The sequence below is a fragment of the Mus caroli genome, chromosome 14 (genome assembly GCF_900094665.2).
Source record: "Mus caroli chromosome 14, CAROLI_EIJ_v1.1, whole genome shotgun sequence".
NCBI lineage: Eukaryota > Metazoa > Chordata > Mammalia > Rodentia > Muridae > Mus > Mus caroli.
This window is the reverse complement of record NC_034583.1, coordinates 20,079-26,163: the sequence shown is the minus strand read 5'-3', so window position 1 is coordinate 26,163 and position 6,085 is coordinate 20,079.

The following is a 6,085-nucleotide window of genomic DNA, read 5'->3' as shown; positions in this document are numbered from 1 at the left end:
CAGAATAAACCACAGGCTAGGGATAGGGCACTTCCTGGAGGAGGTGGGCTTGTACTGGGCCTTCCAGGAATAGGGTTTGTATTCTGGAGCCTCTGTGTTCCTAAAGAGCAGTCTCAGAGTCAAGGATTTCAAAATTGACAAGCATGCAGCTGCTTTGCTGGGAGCTCTTTAATTTCATTCTGAGTGGCCAAGGATGCAAGGAGCAAGCTCTGTGAGAATAACAGTCTCCCTCTCAGGATACAGTGTTGAGGCACTTCATCCTCAGCAGATTCCTGTAAGTTACATGGGTATGTTATGCCAAGAACAGACAGAGAGAGATACTCTCCTGGTCATGTATCAAGGTCTCAGACATTTTGGGCTTGAATATAGGATTGGGGCTTGGTAGTCCTAAGCACAATGGACTTCAGGACTTACTTGTATCATATCAGATATGATCTGACAATGCCCTTCAATTCTTCATGTATGGGCCAGCTTCTGCATTTCAGTGACAGGGGGACTGCAATGGGGAGTGAGGGATATATCTAGCTATGGTGAGTGTGAGCAGGGACATAACTGAGGAGCCCAGCTTGAAGATAGCTTTCCTGCTCTTTCAGGGATTCACTGTCTCTAGCATTCCCTCATCCTCAGCTTCTTTTAGGGACTCAGCATGGTCTTTCCTAGCTCTGTGCCATCAACTATGCAAGTATGCAAGTTCACTTTGTTTCTCTACCTACAGGTTCTAGTAGAAATACGTCATCCCAATCTCCCTACAGGTTCTAGTAGAAATACGTCCTCCCAATCTACCTACAGGTTCTAGTAGAAATACGTCCTCCCAATCTACCTACAGGTTCTAGTAGAAATACGTCATCCCAATCTACCTACAGGTTCTAGTAGAAATATGTCCTCTCAATCTACCTACAGGTTCTAGCAGAAAGACACCATCTCAATCCTCCAGCATCACTGAGCAGGAGCAGCAGATGAAGTTGGAGAAACTAAAGAGGGGTCTCCATAAGATGACAAATGAGCGGAATGAACTTCGTGGACTCTGGACCCATTGCACCGATAAGGATTTGCATAACAGGCACTCATTATCCCCAGATCCCTGTTGATTGTCTTGATCCTTTTCTGCTAAGTCAGCTTTCCTCATGTCACAGAAGGTTGCACGTCCATGGTGTCCTCACACCCTAACTAATTTTCCTATGCGCCTCTTAGAGGAAGAACATGAAGTCCAGATAGGAGTGAGATGGGGACACAAACTATTTTTGCTTCTTTCAAATGAAAAGCAGAGCCTGTCATCCGAGTCACAGTCTGGGGATAAGGGCAGCAGTGTGTGAGCTGTCATCATGCCTTTTATGAGGCCTTGACAGCTATTGGCTTATGCAAGATGCTAGGGGCCATGAGTTTTTGGTAAATCTTGTGTGTGTGTGTGTGTGTGTGTTCTCTGGAGGTGGGTGGGGTCTGATTGGTCCTGCCAGTAGCTGAGGGGCCTGGTCCTACTTGATGCCCCTCAGTGTGTGACTGTTCTTCCTTGGTTTTGTTCATTATTCTCTGACACAATGCACAATGCCACATTCTTGTACTTGGGGGGTATTCTAATTTTGTGTATATACTTCCAGATCCTGGGAGTTGGGGGTTCAAGATAGGGCCTAAGGATTTGTCTATCTCCGAGTTTCCCGGTGATGCAGTGACGAGGCCCTGGACCTCTACTTTGAGCATCAGAACCCTTTTTCCTTGTGCTTACCTTTGTGACAAATTAAAATCACCAGGGGAGTTTATAAAGCTTCCTCCCTGGAAATACTGGTTATGTCCTCTGGACATTCCTGTAGCAATAGGAATCCATTATCTAGAATCCCTGCTCTGAAAACAGGAGAAATGGCATTAAGGTGGGCCTAGGACAGTGGTACAGACTCCTGGGCACTTCTTAAGAGAGCTAGTACCTTCCTTCAGTCCCACTGAGAGCTCATCCATCCAAGCTCCCTCCTTTTTTTACCCTGCCTCTTTTGGCCTGGAGCAAGGATAATAATTTTCGTAAGCACCAGGAGGAGCCAGGATTTGGCATCTCCTGGACAGCAGTAGTCCAGGATGCAGCCGGAATGAATCTGACCCTTGAGTCCTGCATCAGGAGGTTCTTTGCACCCAGGGGCATACCCTGCACCTCAGGCTGAACTTTGAGTTTGAGATGCTCAGAAGTGCAACCTTCAATGCCCCAGGAGATAAGAGACTTTGGATAACTGCAAGGAGCTGATAGAGGATAATTAATACTACTATTTACTGACATGTTTAGGACCCAAGCAAAGGGAATGATTCTTCCCTTCTTTGTTTTAGAACCAAAGTGATAGCTGTGGTTCCATACTGTCTGCCTCTTAACAAAAGTCTTGCCCTGAGACTCTTGGACTTGTCCCTCTTGGACTCAAATTTCCTTCATATGAAACATCCGTGAGCCCCTCCAAGCATTGTTCTGCCCAACTTCGGAACCTCTAGAAAGAAAAAAGGGTGCATTATGAGGGGGATATCAATCAGCCCTGAGCCTCTGGGCCTCTGACAGGGGATTTAAAGATCTGAGTTCCATGAGACACATAGAAAGATTGCATTCCTGTTGAGTCTTATCTCATATCTCTGATGAGTTTTGCCCTATCCCAGCTCATGGTTTTCCCAAACTACAAAAGTATATGCACAAGAGGAAACCAAATTGTCTTTCAGGAGGTCCATGAGTCCCTTTTGCTGTCTAGTACTTAGAAGTACTTGTTTTAGTGGGAGGCAAATCGAAGCTGGCAGCAGCTCACCATTTTTTTTTTTTTTTTGATTGCAGTTCAGCATCCAACATGGCCAGCTCTCAAGTGAGTAGAGACAGCTAAAACAAAGAATGTTCTCACACTAAGGGTGGAGAACAGAAAGTTGCAGGGGGCAGACTTCACTACAAGAGTCCTGTGAGGAGACAAAGAGGCTGTGTGTAGAAGGCAGCCTGAATAAAAGGCAGCCTGAAGATCTATGACCCATGTACCAAGCAGCAGCAGGTAGGATGACTGAAGCATCAGGGGCAGGTTGCCCTCATGTCTAACCATAAACACAGTCTAGCCCATGTAACCATCCTGCACCTAACCCAGGCTCTCTCCTATGTCCCATCCAGTTGTTCATTTCTGTGATCATGTACATGACTTTCTGTGGAGTTCACCTCTTTCAAGAAAATGATGAGCAAGCAAACGTTCCTGCTCTACTAGAAGCTGCAGTCCATTAAGGGAGATAGGTTGGTCACATATCACACACTGACACGCCATTGTGTGCTATTTAGAAGCCACTTCTAGAATAAGCACAGAGCTTTGATTGATGTGGTCAGGGGCCTGTAGCTCATTTGCTTTAGAGGGATCATGTGAGATCACACGTAGGAAGCAACTTGCAAAGAGTATCGCCAAAAGTGAATGCTCACAGTCATCCACTTGATGGGTCACAGGATCCCCAATGAAGAAGCTAAAAAAAGGACCCAAGGAGATGATGGGGTTTACAGCTCAATAGAAGGAACATCAATATGAACTAATCAGTGCCCCCAGAGCTCCCTGAGACTAAACCACAATCAAAGAAAACATGTGGTGGGACTCATGGCTCTAGCTGCATATGTAGCAGAGGACGCCCTAGTCGGTCATCAATGGGAGGAGAGGCCCTTGGTCCTGTGAAGGTTCTATGTCCCAGTGTAAGGGAATGCCAGGGCCAGGAAGAGGGAGTGGGTGGGTTGGGGAGCAGGGGGAGGGATGAGGGGATAGGGGATTTTTTGGAGGGGAAAGTAGGAAAGGGGATAACATTTAAAATGTAGATAAAGAAAATATCTAATTAAAAAAAAAGAGTATCGCCCACTGGAAATGAGTGGTTCTCATTGTCACCTTTTTGAGTGACATGTGGCCTTTCTCCCTCTTGTTCCTCGCATCACAAGATGGTCTCTTCAACCTTTGCAGGTCCTGGTTCACACTGACAGGGCCTGAGTAGCAGCTTGTCAGTCCTGTTTCTGGGAGTGCTGTTGGAGAGTTCTTTCCTGAGCTTCCACTCTAGTGCTGACTGGATGACCAGCAATGTGGGAAAGGCTTCTCACAGGTGTGTGTGTGTGGGGGGGGTGTTAGTGAGAAATTTTTCTCCAACTACCTCAACATCATCTGGCCAAGCTCCATGCTCCCTGGGCATTTTCAGTCCCCAAGGTTGAATACCAGAGTCATTAGTCATGGGTCTCACCTGGAATATCTCCTGTGCATAACCTAAATCTAACTGTTAATGTCTTCATTGCTTTCTGCTCACTTATGATTTCTATGGTGTGTGTGTGTGTGTGTGTGTGTGTGTGTGTGTGTGTGTGTGTGTTGTATATGTATGCATGTCCATGCAGATGTGCATGTTGGTGGGCAAAGTTGGCTGACCAGCACTCTTTGGATCCCCTGTCCCCCTGTCCCCGTCCCCTCTCATGTGGAGCTTACTCTCTTGTTTTGTCTCAGTTCCCTCGAAGTTTATTTGCTCAGAAAGAGGAAGAACATGGTGGCTTTCTCTTCACTTTTATTGTTTTGTAATTAACAAGTTTTGTACTACATTAAAAAGTCAAACAATACAGCTTATCAAAAAATAAAAAGTAAACTTCTTTACTTTCTCTGCACAGAGGTGTATGCCCGTGGAAATTCCTGGCTTGCCTTATTGGCCTTACCCTAAGGATGTATGGAATCCTACAGTGCATCCCTCTGCTGACATTGTGCTGCTGACTATAATGTGCTCATCTGTGGTTCAGGACAGATTCCCCCTCATAGTTGTGCAGAGTGCTACATTTCAGTAAAATTACGGCAGGTAAATTCACTAGCCTCCTCTGGCTGACATTGCAGCTGTTTTCACATCACATGTACTGTAATGCGTTGAAAAGTCCCCAGGTAATGACCACGAGTCACTGTTCCTCTGCTGCTACCAAGGCCTTCAGTGCAGAAGCTAGCGTAGGTTTAGTGAGGGTAATGTGATCGTTCAACTTGAAGCCTGCTAGAGACTTTGTTTGGAGCCCTCTTTCCTGGGAACTTGCTCTTTTTGTTTAAAAAAAAAAAAAGTTGCATTTTGTTTTATAATTCTTTGTCTCTAAAAACTTACATAGCTACTTTGTGTATTGGCTGCGGGTTCTTTTATCTGTCTCCTAACAATATCTCCTCTGGCTCAGTTCAGCTTCTTGATAAGCTGTCACCAACTGTCTCCTCAGTCTGCTAGCCCAATTCACTTTCAAGTGTACGATCACTTAAAGGGCCAGGCACATAAAATATTTCACATTTCATTTACTCCCATTAGTTTTAGCTACTAATTGCTCAGTTTTGTAGGTGCTTCTCAATTATTTCCAATGTCTTTTCCAAGGTTCTCAGGTGTCTGATGGGATCTTTCTGCTGATCTATGAGGAGCATATCCAGAACTGAACTAAGAACCCAACAGAGATGCTTCTCTTTCCTGTAGTGTGTGTACTGCTTCATGAATCTTTCATATTTCCTGGGCCATCTTATCTTCTAACATCTTGTGCTTTGGAGTTTCTTTTTGAAGTCTCTTAGTCTCTGTTCCCAGCTATGTGAAGCTTTTGCTTATGGTTGCTGCTTGGGTTTTCAGGATGCTGTTTTCAGCATTGATTCTCATATCGTCCTGCTCATTAGCCTGCTGTTGATCTGCACTGAGGATAGCTTCCCATTTGCAGGATACCAAAGCCCTTCCCATAGGCCTGCCAGTGGGTGGTTAGGTCTTTTCTGCTGATTTTTTCTTGTCTAGGCTTTGCTGGCTGCCAGGGGAATGCCCTGATTGGTCAGGTGCTCTTTTTTGCTCTGTTTGGGTCAGTGTCCAAGGTTTTCAGAAGATCTGAGCTTTATTAGTTTTGATGGTATCCACAGCTTTTCATTTCTTATGGTAATATGAACAAATCGATGTCCCCAGCAAAATACATCACTGACTTCCATTCTGATATTAACACATCCTTGTAGTATATACGTTAATTTAATTCCACTGGTTTTTTTTCTATAATCCAGTGTTCTTTAGCCCTTGTTGTTCCTTTCTCGTTAATGTTCAGAAAATTTAAAGTTAACAGAGCATTATTTAGTCCATCCCTTGGGATCTTTACTCATCCTTT